This window comes from Canis lupus, chromosome 8 (genome assembly GCF_003254725.2).
Source record: "Canis lupus dingo isolate Sandy chromosome 8, ASM325472v2, whole genome shotgun sequence".
Taxonomy (NCBI): domain Eukaryota; kingdom Metazoa; phylum Chordata; class Mammalia; order Carnivora; family Canidae; genus Canis; species Canis lupus.
In genome coordinates, this window is record NC_064250.1 from 45157444 (window position 1) to 45173029 (window position 15586).

Sequence of the window (15586 nt, forward strand, 5' to 3'; positions counted from 1 at the left end):
CTGTCTTCTTTTACATTCTTTTTTGTGTGCTCAACCCTCTTTCATTTAACTTATTTCAAAACCACCTTAAACCACACCTCAAGCCCTGTCTCCTGTGAATAGCTAGAGACCCATATTTTCTACTTGTTTCTTGACTCTGGCTTCTACAGCCGATTTGCAAGCTTGGGTGCCTGGCCAACAATGTCAATGAGCAAAAGCAGGCCCAGGGGAAGAACAAATATTATTCCACACTAAGAAACATAAGAGAGTAAGTGGAGTGATAAATGACCGTTGACATAGGCTCAGGGTCAGGAAGACAGAGTTCGGGACAGTGAGGAGGGGAGATTGCAGGCCCCATGTAGGCTCTTTGGGTCTGGCCATTTGATGCTATGTGGGAATGTGGGCCCAAGGTTACCAGATCTCCTGGGTTATTTTATTTTATTTTATTTTTTAAGAAAAAGTGTAAATGAGGATTTGCTCATTAAACAGTCTGAATTTTAAAGGATGGGTTGAATTTTTAAAACACTGGGTGGGCCAAAAAATATATATATTCACGGACCAAGTTCAGTATATAGGTTTCAGTTTATAAGCTCTTTCTGTAAAGACCCCTTACGTGTTCTGTGTTGTGATCAAGCATTCCCTTGTCCATCTCCCATTCTTCCCTTTTGTCTCTGTACATCTAATGAGAGAACCATCTACTCAGTTATTTAAGTGAGGAACTTCCAAATCATCATTGATACCTTCTTACCTTATTGCTTCTTTACTCTGGAGAGAGATCTGGGTCAAGGGAAAAGGTTTTTATGAATGAAGGAAGATTTGGACTTGTTGATAGGCATAAGGGATGAAGCCAAAGGGAGAGGATAATGGACAGCGCCCGGGACATCCACTGGGGCTGAATCTAGGGTGTAGAATCCATCTGTGGGACCTACATGATCTGCTGTGATCTGCCCCTCGTTACTTTTATTTCCCAATAATTTTATTTTAACCAAGACCAGTTCTTTTCTTTTTTTTTTTTGTATCCAGATATCGTATTTCCTTTAGTTTCTTGAGATTTTTCATCTTTTTAGAAACATGTTCTTTGTTTTTTCATTTTAATTCTTTTTTTCTTTAGCATTGTTGAATTTGATGTTTCTTTCCATGTTGCTGATTTTTCTGGAGTGGATAGTGATGATGTAGGGGAGGTAAAACTTTACCCTTTTTGGGTCTCTGACTGGGCCTGATATTTAAGTTGACATAAGACAAATTAGGAAAGCTTACGATTTCTTTCCTTTTTTCTTCTCCTTTCCTTTCCTTTCCTTTCCTTTTCCTTTCCTTTCCTTTCCTTTCCTTTCCTTTCCTTCCTTTCCTTTCCTTTCCTTTCCTTTCCTTTCCTTTCCTTTCCTTTCCTTTTTTTCTTTTTTCTTTTCTTTTCTTTTCTTTTCTCTTTTCTTTTCTCTTTTCTTTTCTCTTTTCTTTTCTTACAAACAAACAAACAAACAAACAAACAAACATAAAAACATGTGCTTGAGGTCTTTAGCAGGAAAATGAAGACCTGAAGAACCATTTGGACCTAAGGGTTTCTGTATTAGGTTTGGGTTTCTGTATTAGTTTGAAGAGTGGTGATTGTGGAAAAGAAACTAAAATGTATGAAGAGGCTAAAGTAAGATAATAGGCTTCATTTTATAAAGATTTGTTTGTACAGTTTCTTCTCAGCCTCGATTCCCTGTCTCTGGTGAATAGAATGTCCGTTGCCTCCAGGTGCAGAAACTTCATATGGGAGTTTTATCTCCTGTTTTCAGGAAAAGTGGGAGGTCAGCGTGCCTTTCTTACCCTCGTGGTTTTTTAAGTCAAAAAAGTCAGTATACCAAATCTACATGCTTTGAGGTGTCATGTTTTAAACTCCTTTGATTGTTTATCATGAATTTCTTCATGGTAAATGATAGAACCAAAAAGTTGGATTCAGCATTGTCATAGAGGTTCTGTTTACCTGATTGTGCATACGGGCTCTGACTTACAGGAGCCATGGTGGGTGGGCAGGGCAGGCCATATTGGTAGGGTGAGTTTTCCATAAGATGTGTGGGTTACTTGTCTTCTGAGTGCAGATAAACTCTGTTATTAGTTATGTGGAACATTGTCCAGTGTCTCTAGTCCAAAGGATCACTGTGGGTGTTTCTCATGGCTTTAATCCAGGGGCTCATACTACCCATTGGGGCCTAAGGGTTTCTGTATTAGGTTTAGGTTTCTGTATTAGTTTGAAGAGTGGTGATTGTGGAGAAGGGACCGGGCAGGTGGCAGGTTCTTTAATTACCTGCCTTGCCATCCAAGGTGTATTTCTGCTGACACTTATTTGTTAGATTTTCCTAGAGTCTGCTAGAAACTTCATTTGGATGTCTATTCTCTTATTTCTAAGGGGTCTTTCAGCTCTGTTGTATTTCATTTTCAGTCTGCTTTCTATTTCTTAAAATTTGTCACCACTCTGACCTGCCAGTGCCATCTCTACTGGGATTTCCTGTAATTTCTGTGCATTTATTTGGATTTTATATTTCTTATGAAATTTGACTGAGATAGGAGGAAGGTCAAAAGGTAAATTTGTGAGTTATTAGCAGTTTTGAATCAGAAATCCTTAATTTTTATGCATTTTTGCCTTTCTCTTTCTCATGCTGCTTTCCCTCTGTCCCCTCTCTGTGGACGTAGACGCTTACTTTTGACATGTCTAATAACGTTCTTGGGCTTGGAAGGTTTTTGCCCTGTTATTCAGCCCAGGGAGTACTATTAGGGAAATGTAGAGCTCGGTAGCTCAACCTCGAGCAGAGGTTCAAAACTGGGATCCAGTACCATAGAAGCCATACCACCTTGTAGAATTATATCTTTAGCTTCCCCGACCCCCCTGAGAATTGTGGACAGTAGTATTATCTGCCCCTTAATGTTGCTGTAAACAGGTGGATGGGATAGACAGGGTCAAACACCTGCGATATAATACGTCCTGAAATACTGTTAGCTGAATTGGGAGGGTCAGCGGAATAAGTTCTGACTTTGACAGCCCTGCTATTGTGTGACTTTGCTGTTTTGCCTGACTTCCTTCCAGCTCTCCTTCCTCTTCCTCAGACCCCAAGTTAGAACTCCTGTTCCCCTGTTCTTGCAACATTTTGTCATACTGATACTGTGGTGCCCTTCTCGCAGCCTACTTCTGTTTTAGTTGGGAAGTGTCTTAGTCACCGGGTGTGGTCTTTTGGTGGGCTCAGGATGCCCTTGTTTTCATAGGTAAACTGAATTAAATTAAGGTGTTTCTTTCTTTGTATTGACCCAACCCTTTAAAATTCGTAGAGCGATTCTCATTTTGCCCAGTGTATCAGTCAAGACTCTGGAGAAACAGAACCAATAGGAATACATACATAACACATATATGTGTGTATATATATATTATACATGTATATAAAATATATTTTCCCCCAGTTTGATTGAGAGATAATCAATATCCATCGCTGTGTAAGGTTAAGGCACACAGCATGGTGGTTGATTCACATATTTTGTGAAATGATTGCCATAATAGGTTAGCTGATGCCCATTTTCTCATGTAGATAATAGTAAAAAGAAAAGAAAGGGAAAAAAAGGTTTTCCTTGTGATGAGAACGCTTTGGATTTACTCTCTGAATAGCCTCCCTGAGTATTATACAGCGGTGTTATCTGTAGTCATCATGTTGTACATTTCATCCCTCCTACTTATGCATCTTGTAACAGGAATATTGGAAAATTGTACCTTTTGACCACCTCCTCCTTCCACCTTCTGCCTCTGATAACCACAAATATTTCTTTTTCTGTGAATTTGATTGTTTTGTTTTAGATTTTGCATATAAGTGAGATCATATAGTATTCGTCTTTGTCTTTCTCTGACTTCACTTGGCATAGAACCTTCAAAGTCCATCCATGTTATCGCATATGGTAGGATTTCTTTTATTTTATGGCTGAGTAATATTCCATTGTAAATGTGTACTGCAGTTAATCTATTCATCCTGAGAGGAATACTTAGGTTTATTTTAAAGAAGTGTCTCATGCATTTGTGGGGGCTACAGATCTGAAATTTGTAGGGCATCCTCCTGGCAGGCTGGAAAACTCATGCAGAAGTTAATGCTGATGGTTTGAGGAGTTCCTTCTTTTTAAGGGAACTTTAGTCTTTGAGATTAATGTCTTCAACTGATTGGATGAGGTCTTCCCACATTATCAGGGGTAATCTCTTTTACTTAAAGTCAAATGATTGTAGCTGTTAATCGCATCCACAAAATATCTTCAACACTTAAATTTGTGTTTGACTAAATAACTGAGCACTATCTAGCCAAGTTAACATGAAGCTGTTATACCTAGTGTTGGCTTAGCTTAGCCCGTGTAGAAAGACATTATGTGATCGGTTAAGTGTGCTATCAATAAATTTTAGGCCACCAGTGCTGATGTCATCAAACAGCCAATTGAATATTTATGCTTCAAGGTCTTAATGATTCTGTTTTTAGTGGCAGTAGAGCATGTATGGTGATGGTGAGGTCTGTGCATGTTTATACAAATTATCTGAGAAGGCTATTCACTCCCATTTTGAGTAGTTATAAATATGACATTTATGATTTGAGCCTGTTTCCTTCATACTTATTTTTAGTGAAAAGATCTGTATATTGGCTTAATTTCAAAAGAACCTGGTTATTTAGAATTCAGGCCAAATGCACAGTTGTTACTGTAGAGAGGAAAGCAAACATTGCCTTCTGATTACTTCTGATTATTCAGTGTTCTCTAAAGGAAAGAATAACAAATTCGTGTAGCAAAATTATGGCTTAATAAATTCAGTGACTGGTAGACTGATACACTTAGTGCATACCCTTGAGAATGAAAACTAATGGTTTCCCCGACATACTTCTAGTGTGTGCCACTGCACTTCGTTTTTTCTGTTACCCAGTGTAATTGCTTCTTACATAAGTAAAGATAGTTACCTCTGCTTAAAATAGAAATCTCCTCTATGGGCTGTGGAATTGCTCTTTTTAAAATAATGTTGTTAGAAAGCAAACAATGAATTAGAGGTGAACCAGGTAGAACTGTCACTTGTCTTTATGTGACTTGCAATTCGTTTTAAAGATCTTGCGCATACTCCTACCCGTATAAAAATATGGACCATAATAAGTCTTGAACTCTATAACAGCCAAAATCAAGAAAAATGTATCTTCAATGCCAATTTTAAATATGTAGCTTACGATTTTTCCACACTGTTAAAGTATGTTAACCTTAAGGTGTAAAGTAACTTTTGCTTTGAGGGTGGTTACTTAGGGGTGCAACTCACTTGAACCTCCCGGCCAGGTCTGCTTAGCAAATGGTGGGTGACTACAGTGTTGAGCACTATTAGAGGTTTAATGCTGCAATTCTGAACAGTTGTGTTAGTACAGATGTTATGTTTCTAAACTCATAGCATTGATTTGAAAAGTTACTTATTTTTAGAGAAAGTTAAACTGCTGTAATACATATTTTTAAATGAATCAGTAATCTAATTGGTATGAGCCTAAGAGAAGCAATCTCATCTGTCCTGGTAGCTGACTGACAGGATAACAGGGATTTTTTTCGTCTTTTCTTAAATATATAAACATATATTTTTTGAAAAACCGCCATGTGGGTGATGCCTTCTCAAGTGTTTTAAAATATTTTTTAATTTTTATTTACTTATGATAGTCACAGAGAGAGAAAGAGAGGCAGAGACACAGGCAGAGAGAAGCAGGCTCCATGTACCGGGAGCCCGACGTGGGAATCGATCCTGGGTCTCCAGGATAGTGCCCTAGGCCAAAGGCAGGCGCCAAACCGCTGCGCCACCCAGGGATCCCTTCTCAAGTGTTTTAATTGCACTTTGGGAAATAAGTATATCCCTTTCCTTAAATAACAAACGAAATCTACAGTTTTTTGTTTTATTTAATCTAATGTTTGCCATGGGCTCAGTATTGTGTTCAGAGCTATAGAGAATTATCTTATTATCTCTTGGAGGACTTAATGGCCTATGTCTTCAAAACATTCACGATACCCAGCATAAAACTGTAGGAGGCTTTTAATGACTATTTAAGTGGTATTGACCCAGCCTTTAGTGAGCTCGTAATCTAATTCTTTAAAATTTGTATGTAACTAATTCCTTATTGTACAAGTATTTAGGGAGATTGTCCCCTTGAATTTTTCCACATTAATGCATTTAGCATTAGGGTTCACTGATTTTGCTGCAAACAAAACCACATTTTTTTTTTTTCCTATTCTGCTGGAATTTGGGTGGCTTGCACTTTTCTGTGGTTAGGAACAATTGTATTTGTCTCTGGGTGTCAGTTCTCCTGGTGACCATAAACTTAGGATAGTAATTGTTGGCCAGTAAAATGTACCTGTGCCTGACTGTTTTCCAAAGTGATTGCACCAATGTACAACTCCAACGGGAGAGTCTGAACATTTGCACTGCTCTACATCTGTGCCACACACTTCACATTGTCCAGCTCGTTAAATTTAGTCAGGTTTGTGGGTATGTAAATGTGCTTTTTATTTGTGTTTCCCTAATTACTAAAGATACTACCATTTTATGTATATAAGGACCTTTAATATTTTATGACTTTAGTCCATTTTTCTCTTGGATTGTCTCTTAAAAATTCATAAAGATACATTCTAGATAATGTTTTGTTAGTTATAGGTTTTCTAATTTGTGGTTTAGCCTTTTTTATGGTGAATTTTAATGGACAGAAGTTTTTTATTTTAATGTAGAATGAATTTATTTTTCTTTGTGGTTTTTCTTTTTCTTTTTTATGTTGCTAACCTATTCTGAAGCCATATAATATTCTTTTATTGTCTACTAAAAGTTTTACAATTCTGCCTTTTATATGCAAGTCTTTAGTTAAATTAGAATTGATTTTTCTATAGAGAATGGAATAGAGATTCAATTTAATTTTCTTCCACATGAATAAACACATGAGCAAATACCATTTTTAAATAATTTAACCTTTCTGAATTCCTGCTGTGTTGGAGTTGAGTGTTGATAGGGCAAGTACCTCACTGATATCTTCTTCTTATGCAGTATCTTAGATTCTTCTTGAGCCTTTGAGTTTTCATGTAAACTTTATAATATATAATTACCTTGTTTTGTACCTTGAAAAGTTCTGTGGATATAGATGTAAGAGTGTGTGTGTGTGTGTGTGTGTGTGTGTGTGTGTGTAAGCGCATATACACGTATATTCCCTAGCTCAATCACTGTGAGAGTGTCTCACAGTACAATGTGAGATATGCAATGAACACATCTAGCCATTTGGATTTTGCTTTCTAAATACTACTTTCTAATCAAAGGAACCAGGACTCTTTGGCTCATTTCAGGGAAAGAAAGTACAAAATGAGACTGAAACATCTATTTTCAGAAAGTAAGGAAATGCTCAGAGAATGATGGGGTCATATAAATATGACCTAGAAGCCATCTTGAAGGGGTTTCCACTGGCCAAATCTGGGACAGGTTGGGCTACAAAATAAATAATGGTAGTAATGTATTATAAGAAAGAATAACAGTGTAGGCATACCTTGTTTCATTGAGTTTCACTTTATTTTTTTTTTTATTTTCAAAAACAACTTTATTCATGACACATATTAAAAAAAAAATCCCACCCCCGAGTTTCACTTTATTGCAAATCACAGATAATTTTTTTTAATAAATTAAAGGTTTGTGGCAACCTGTTTGAGCTCCATTTTTCCAACAGCATTGGCTTACTTCATGTCACTCTGTCACATTTTGGAAGTTCTCACAATATTTCAAACTTTTTCATTATTATTATATTTGTTATGGTGATCTGTGATCAGTGATCTTTGTAATTGTAACTACTGTAATTGTTTTGGGCCTCATAAATCATACCCATATAAGATGATGAACTTACTTGATACATGTTGTGTGTGTTTTGACTGCTCCACTGACCAGCCTGTACCCATCACTTTCCCTATTCCCCGAGACACAACAATTTGATGTTAGACTGATTAATAACCTTGCAGTGGCCTCTAAGTGTTTCAGTGAAAGGAAGAGTGGCATCTCTCTCACTTTAAATAAAAAGCTAAAAGAGATTAAACTTAGTGAGGAAGGCATGTGGAAAGCCAAGATAGACCAAAAGCTAGGCCCCTTGTGCCAAAAAGCCAAGTTGTGACTGTAAAGGAAAAGTTCTTGAAGGAAATGAAAAGTGCTACTCCAGTGAACACATGAATGATAAGAAAATGAAACAGCCTTTTGCTGATATGGAGAAACTTTTAGTGGTCTGGAGAGAAGATCAAACCAGCCACAACATTCCCTTAAGCCAAAGCCTAATCCAGGGTACATCCCTAATTCTCTTCAATTCTATAAAGCCTGAGACAGGCGAGGAAGCTATAGAAGAAAAATCGGAAGCTAGCACATGCTGGTTCTTGAGGTTTAAGGAAAGAAGCCATCTCTCCATAACATCGAAGTGTAAGATTGAAGCAGCAAGTGCTGATGGAGAAGCTGCAGCGAGTTACCCAGAAGATCCTGCTAAGATCATTAATGAAGGTGGCTACAGATTTTCAGTGTACACTACACAGCCTTCTGTTGGAAGGAGATGCCATCTGGAACCTTCTTCATAGCTAGAGAGGAGAAGTCAACACCTGGCTTCAAAGCTTCAAAGACCAGGCTGGTGACTTTTCAGTGGAAGCTAGGGCTTGTGGACCATTCTAAAAATTCTAGGATCCTTCAGAATGATGCTAAATTTACTTTGCCCTTGTTCTCTAAATGGAACAACAATGCCTAGATGACAGCACATCTATTTACAATATGGTTTACAGAGTATTTTAAGCCCACTGTTGAAAACTGCTCAGAAAAAAAAAAAAAAGTTTCCTTTCAAAATATTGCTACTCATTTACAGTGAGTGCATCTGGTCACCCAAGAGCTCTGATGGAGAATGTACAAGGTTAAAGTTTTCATGCCTGCTAACACAACATCCATTGTATAGCCCATGGATCAAGGAGTAATTTCAATTTTCAAGTCTTACCATAAGAACCATAAGAAATATATTTACCATATACCTTATATACCATACCTTATATACCATAAGAAATATATTTCATAAGGCTATGGCTGCTACAGATAGTGATTCCTCTAATGGGCCTGGACAAAGTAAATTGAAAGCCTTCTAGAAAGGATTCACCATTCTAGATGCTATTAAGAACATTCATGATTCATGGGAAGAGGTCAAAATAGCAATATCAATTAATGGGTTTTAAAGAAGTACATTTTAACCCTCATGGATGACTTTGAGGGGTTCAAGACCTTGGTGGAGGATATAACTGTAGATGTGGTGGAAACGGCAAGAGAACTGGAATTAGAAGTGGAACTTGAAGATGGGACTGGGTTGCTGTGATCTCATGATAAAACTTTAATTGATGCTGCTCATGGATGAGCAGAGAAAGTGGTTTCATGACATGAGATCCACTTCTGGTGAAGATGCTATGAAGATTGTTGAAATGACAGCAGGGATTTAGAATATTACATAAACTTAGTTGATAAAGCAGTGCAGCATATGAGAGAGTTGACTCTGGTTTTGAAAGAAGTTCTGCTGTGTGTGAAATGCTATCAAACAGCTTCACAAGCTATTGAGAAATTGTTCGTTGAAAGGAGCAACCCATTGATGCAGCAATTTCATTGTTGTCTTATTTTAAGAAATTGCCACAGCTACCCTAACCTTCGCCATCCACCACCCTGATCAATAGGGAGCCATTAACATCAAGACTAGATCTTCATCAGTGAAAAGATTACAACTCAATAAAAACTCAAATGATGGTTAGCATTTTTCAATAAACGATTTTTAAGTTAACGTATGTATATTAGTTTTTTAAAGATATAATGCTATTGCACACTTAATAGACTATAGTGTAGTGTAAAAGTAACTTGTTTTTGCTGGGAAGCCAAAAAATTTATTTGACTTGGTTTATTGCAATATTAGCTTTCTTGTGGTGGTCTGGAACTGAGCCCACAGTTTCTCCAAGGCATACCTTTATCTTTCATTATCTGTTGAAATATATATATTAAAAAGCATAGTATCTCTGACTTGAGTCCAACACCGTAGAGTTCATTCTGGTCTTTCTACTTTCTTTGTTTTGTCTCTAAACTCGGAGTATGTAGTCAAGATAGTGGTCTCCAAAGAGTTAGGTTAGTTTCCCCCCCAGCATTTTCTTAAGTGTGGTTATGTTGTGCATTTATAATGCAGTCCATTTGTCACTGACTGTGTTTCATTTTGAATTATCCCCATGTACAGGTTGATTTTAATTATTTACTTTTCTTGATTTTGTGAAGTATTACAGTGTTTCTGGATTTCAAAACTAGACAAGAAAGGTATATTTGGAGACCTGTCACTCCCCTCTATTCCTTGTACTCCATTCCCACCCCCCAATTCCTATCCCGGTGGCTTTGTAATGTCTGCAGAATACAATTCCAACTTAGTATAATTAACAGGTTCCTCTGCTATCTCCGTCTTGGCTTGTCCTTGTCCACTATGTTCTGGCTGCTGAAAGTTTCTTGTTACTCCTCAGATATGACTGGCTGATTCCTGCCTTTGCATGTTCTCTCCCTCTGTTCTCCTCCCTCTTCTTACCTTGCTCATCTTTTGAAATTCAAAACTCGTTTTGGCTCTTACCCACTATGTATGGGAAGACTTCCTGTCCTCACCTTTTCTCCCCATCCTCCTCCTCCTCCTCCATAATTCTCTTCTGTTAATTTCTAGCTCCATCGCACTTATGAATACTGTGTAACTTATGACATTTAACTTAAATTATTGATGCATAGGCTTGTCAGCTTCTTTCTGACTGAACTCCTTAAAGACAGGAATTTTATCTTGAATTTCCAGCATCTAGGTCAGTTCCTTGCACATACCAGTTATGCAGTAAATGCAGGAGAGTAAATGGATTTCACTTTCTTTTGTTCAAGTTTTCTCTACTCCTTTGTTCTTTATTTCACTCATGATATAGACACCAAAAGGAGAATATGTATCCTTATGACATGCCCATGATCTTGTTGTCCATTGCATCTTTGTATTTTCTGCCTTTCCCAATATATTTATTTGGGCATAACCCTGGTAATTTAATAGGTTCCTCTGATCCCTGGAATGTTAAATATCTAATTAAATTTTAGACAAGGTATGAATGGTTAAGATGAAGTCAAGATATAGATACTGTTTGAAGTATGCAGATCTAGAAAGTCAAGACTATTTTATCTGTCACGTTTGCTTCCTCAACTTGAGAAGCTGGAAGAAATTGTTCTGAAAACAAATCAACACTATTTTATGAGCCCTAGTTAGCTTTTAAATTCATTATTTTTATCCAAAGGGCACATTCAGTGACCTTCCAAACTGTGTTTCTAAGCTGCTCACGGACTTATATTCTGTGTTTAGATTATTCAGCAGATGATATTAAAATGTGGGGCTTATTTCCACCAGTTTCGTCATCCACCATCTGTTAGTTTCCTCCTTCCCTCCGGATTGCATTCCCTTCCTGCCACTCCTGTGTGTTTTGTCTAATCACAGTTCATCTCCACAACCCAACCTGGAACTCAGAACAGAGGTTTGGTTGTCGGGCAGACATCACACGAGATAATGTGTGTGTGTGTGTGGTGGGGGGGGATGGCTTCAGGATCGTGCCTTGTGGGGGCTCAAGGCATCCTACTACTCAAAGTAGTTGATGTCCAGGGAGCCTGGGCTTTGAGAGAGTGTCCACTTACACTACTGGCTTGTATTCTTTTTTTTATTAAAAAAAATACTAAAAAAATTTTTTTTATTCAAGTGTAATACATATAAAGATAAGTAAATTGTATGTGAGCACTATGATAAATTTTCCCAAATTGAACATGATCACAAAAACCACCACTCATATCAGGGAGTCCAGTATTACTAACCCCACCAAAATTCCCTGTTCCACTCCTTTCTGATTTCTTCTTCTCCCTCTTCCCATCTCTAAGGTAACTTTATCCCAATTCACATAGGTCTACCTATTTTTGAACTTCATAAAATGGAAAATATAGTGTATTCTCTCGTATGTGGCTTCTTTGTTTCAATGTTGTTTTTGAGATTCATCTGTCGTCGTATTAGTTATAATTCATTTATATGTATTGTATGGCAGACCAATTACAGTGTGTGGTCTGGTTGCTTGTTTTTGTAAATAAAGTTTTATTAGTACACAGCCACACCCATTCATTTACATGTTGTCTATGTAAATGCACTCCAAATGCAAAGTTGAGTAGTTGCAACAGGGCACAGTGACTAGATGGTCTGAAAAAACAAAAATATTTACTGTTTGGCCCTTGCAGAGAAAGCATACTAACCTCTGTTATGTAATATTTTCTGTGTGAATAGTTGACAATTTATTTGTTACTGAATTTTGACTATTAAAATTAATGCTTGACTATTACTGTGTGTGTCCTGGGGGCTAGGCATGTGCATTCCTGGTAGGCATTTTCCTGGGAGTGGAATTGTTGGGCCACATTGTAAGTTTATGTTCTGCTTTATTAGATTCTTCAACTGTTTTCTAGTTTACCCTCCCACCAGCATTGTATGTATGAGAGTTGAATTGCTTACATCCTAAGACTTGGTATTGTCAGATTTCGGTCTTAGCCATCTTACTCAGAATGTAATTCCATCTCATTGTGGCTTTATTTTTTAGTAAACAAATGAATGAGGTTCAGGACCTGTTCATATGCTTATTGACCATTTGGGTATCTTGTTTAGGTGGCCTTTTTATAGAGTTCTTTATATATTCTAAACTAATTTTTTGATGGATCTATGTGTTGCGAGTATTTTCTTCTATTCTGAGACTTGCACCATTATTCTTTTAATGGTGTTTTCATTTCTATGAACCTGAAGATCATCAGAATATGTCACCCCAAAATATGCCACTTGGCACAAGGATTATTTTGAGTGAAGGAAATTGAGAAATAGCAGATGCAAGACGAGGTGTGTGTGTGTGTGTGTGTGTGGTATGTTGTGTCGTGTCGTGTGCCCCCCTCCCCCCCAGGCTTCCTGCCTGAAAATTGGGGCATAAATTTCCATTTATAAAGGTACATCCCATCTCTCTACCAGGAAGAGGAGAGCCATTCTTATCACTGGAGAAACTTGGGTCTACATGATCTTACTGAACAGTCCTATTTACCATTTTATTTCCTGGTCATCTTTCCACAATTTATCATTCTTAGGAGCTCCAGTCCCCCTTTCCTGTCTCATCACTTCTGCACAACGTATTGCCCCTTATTAAGGTAGTATTTAAGCCCCTGGGTCAAACTGCTTCTTTGCATTTTTTTCTTGTTTTCTATGATATCCCCATGGGTGTAAAAATATTAACATCAATGAAGAAACATGAACCTTTTCTTCTGTTAATTTGTCCTCGTCAGTTTAGTTAGCAGGCCCCTAGAAACTAAACATGAAAAGGTAGAGAAAAGGTTCTTTTCTTCCCTACAAACTACTGCCCACGATATTGTTGAACTTACTTTCACTGAAGAAGGTGAAATTAGACCTGGTATTTGTAGATATGTGGACAGAGCCTATCCTCAGCCCTGTCAAGGGACACTATCCCCAGGAAATATTATAGGAGAGATTGATTTGTATGTTTTTAAGTCCTTGTGATTTGCTACTTTGTTATTTGTCCTAAGGTCGGAATAGAGACAGAGTTCTCATCTTAGAATATTTATAACTTTTCCAGAGTCTTGGAGTAGTCTGGGTCCAGTAGTCTGGAGTATGTTTCTTTACTGTTCCATGGTATTCTGAATAGTCAAAGTTTTAATAAACATGCAGTACCGAATATTTGATAGGTGTATTTATTCTGAGACCTATTCTCTCATATCCCTGAGTTTAGAAATTTAGAAATCGAAGCTGATTTATCTAACTGTAATTTACAGTGATTTGAATAGGGTAGATATGTTTTCTAGGGGAGAGACTATATGATTTTTGAGGTCCATTGAATAATTCTGGTTTTGTTTCAGTTTTACAAATAGCGGTCCAGGGCAGTATTAGTTGATCAAAATATAATTAATTAAAATATATTTAGTTTGTTTGACAATAGATGCAGATGATGAACATGAAGGTATTCTAATACTATAGATGGTTTCACTAACTTTTTAAAAAAGATTTTATTTATTTATTTATTTATTTATTTATTTATTTATTTATTTGAGAGAAAGGGGGAGATTGAGAGAGAGCAGGAGGTGGGACAGAGGGATAAGCAGACTCCCTGCTGAGCCCAGAGCCCTAAAAGGGGCTCCCATCCTGATCCTAGCACTCTGAGATATGCCCTGGGCTGAAGTCAGACGCTCAACCCAGAAAACAGGTGCCCCTGTTTTCTCAACTTCTAATTTTAATGCACCTGTCTACTTTCAAAAGGCTGGTTTGCCTCTTTCAGAAAAAAGATAAAACTTTTTTTTTGCAACTGTTTCTTTTAATGAAATCTCTTGTACACTTAGCTATTTTTTTCTGTATTTATTTATTTATTTATTTATTTTTTTCTGTTTTTAAAAACTTTTATATTTTTCTTTCTTTTCAGGTTATTCATTCTTCATATGGATGTTACTGTCTAAATTTCTGCAGCCATGGCACAAGAATATAGTAAGTGCTATACTATACTTTCTATGGCCTACCTGCTTTAAAATGTGTTGACTTTGTGTCTTTCTCATTGGAGCAGTGGAAATATAGAAACAAAGTTTTAAAAAATCTGCTTTTCTCAAAGGGATCAATTCATTTGTTCCTCTGCTTTTGGAGTCTATAGCTTATATATAAATTCATCATGATAGTGATTAATTTCACTTTCAGATAAACATGTTTGCTCAGGCTATTCCCAGTCAGTACCAGCAGAGCACACATTAGGGGCAGATCCTTATCATGCATCACATCGATCTTCCATATAGGAACTCCAGGGTAGGCCCTGGTTAGGGTCAGTCCCATCCCTGCTTTGTCCACAGTTGACTCATCATGGATAAAGTGTCAGCCAGTGTTGGGTGCTACCTGGACAGAAGGATAATTCAGGAATGGTCCAGTAATCCTGTCCTAGCCAGTGAGACTCCAAGGCAGGTTTGCCAGGAACTTCTGGCAGAAGTCTTCTCATACTTGAAACAGGGCTACAAGAAGAGCCTGCCTCTCTTTCTCTTCTGGATGTTGTTATGTGCTGGCACAAGATGTGCTGTGGCTGCAGCCTGAGCAAGAAGCCACACAGGGCGGAGGACAGAGAAGCAAGCCCTGAGGCCTCCCGAAGTCCAAGCATTTGAGCCAATGCATTTCCTTTAGTTTAAGCCAGTTTACATTGGGAGCCAAAACATCCTAAGTGATTCACTTAATCTCCATTTTATTTTTAGTAATCCATTAGTTTCTCCCTGGGGAATGTGGGAGTAATTGCAAAGCAAGGCAAAATAATACCGTTAAATTAAACTGGCAGGGGATGCCGGTGTTGACTGGCACCCTCTTCCCTCTTAACAGTTAACTGGTATAGTGATTTGGTATTCAAAGACAGGCGAATAAAATATATTGCTTTCACTCTCTCTCTTTTCCCTCCGGAAGGTTTTGCCTTTTAATCAATCCACTTGAGCTGTGAACTATGCAAAGGGTCTTGGCCTCCCTGTGTGAGAGCCAGCTCC

General features: G+C 37.6%; 1 protein-coding gene across 1 annotated transcript in view; it reads left to right on the forward strand.

Annotated features, from left to right (window-relative positions):
- The window catches only part of SIPA1L1 (signal induced proliferation associated 1 like 1), a 387762-nt gene that overhangs the window by 162249 nt on the left and 209927 nt on the right, over positions 1-15586 (forward strand). The window contains exon 5 of the mRNA XM_049113648.1: positions 14503-14564. The gene's annotated coding sequence lies outside the window, so the exon portion shown is untranslated. The remainder of the gene's footprint in view (positions 1-14502; positions 14565-15586) is intronic.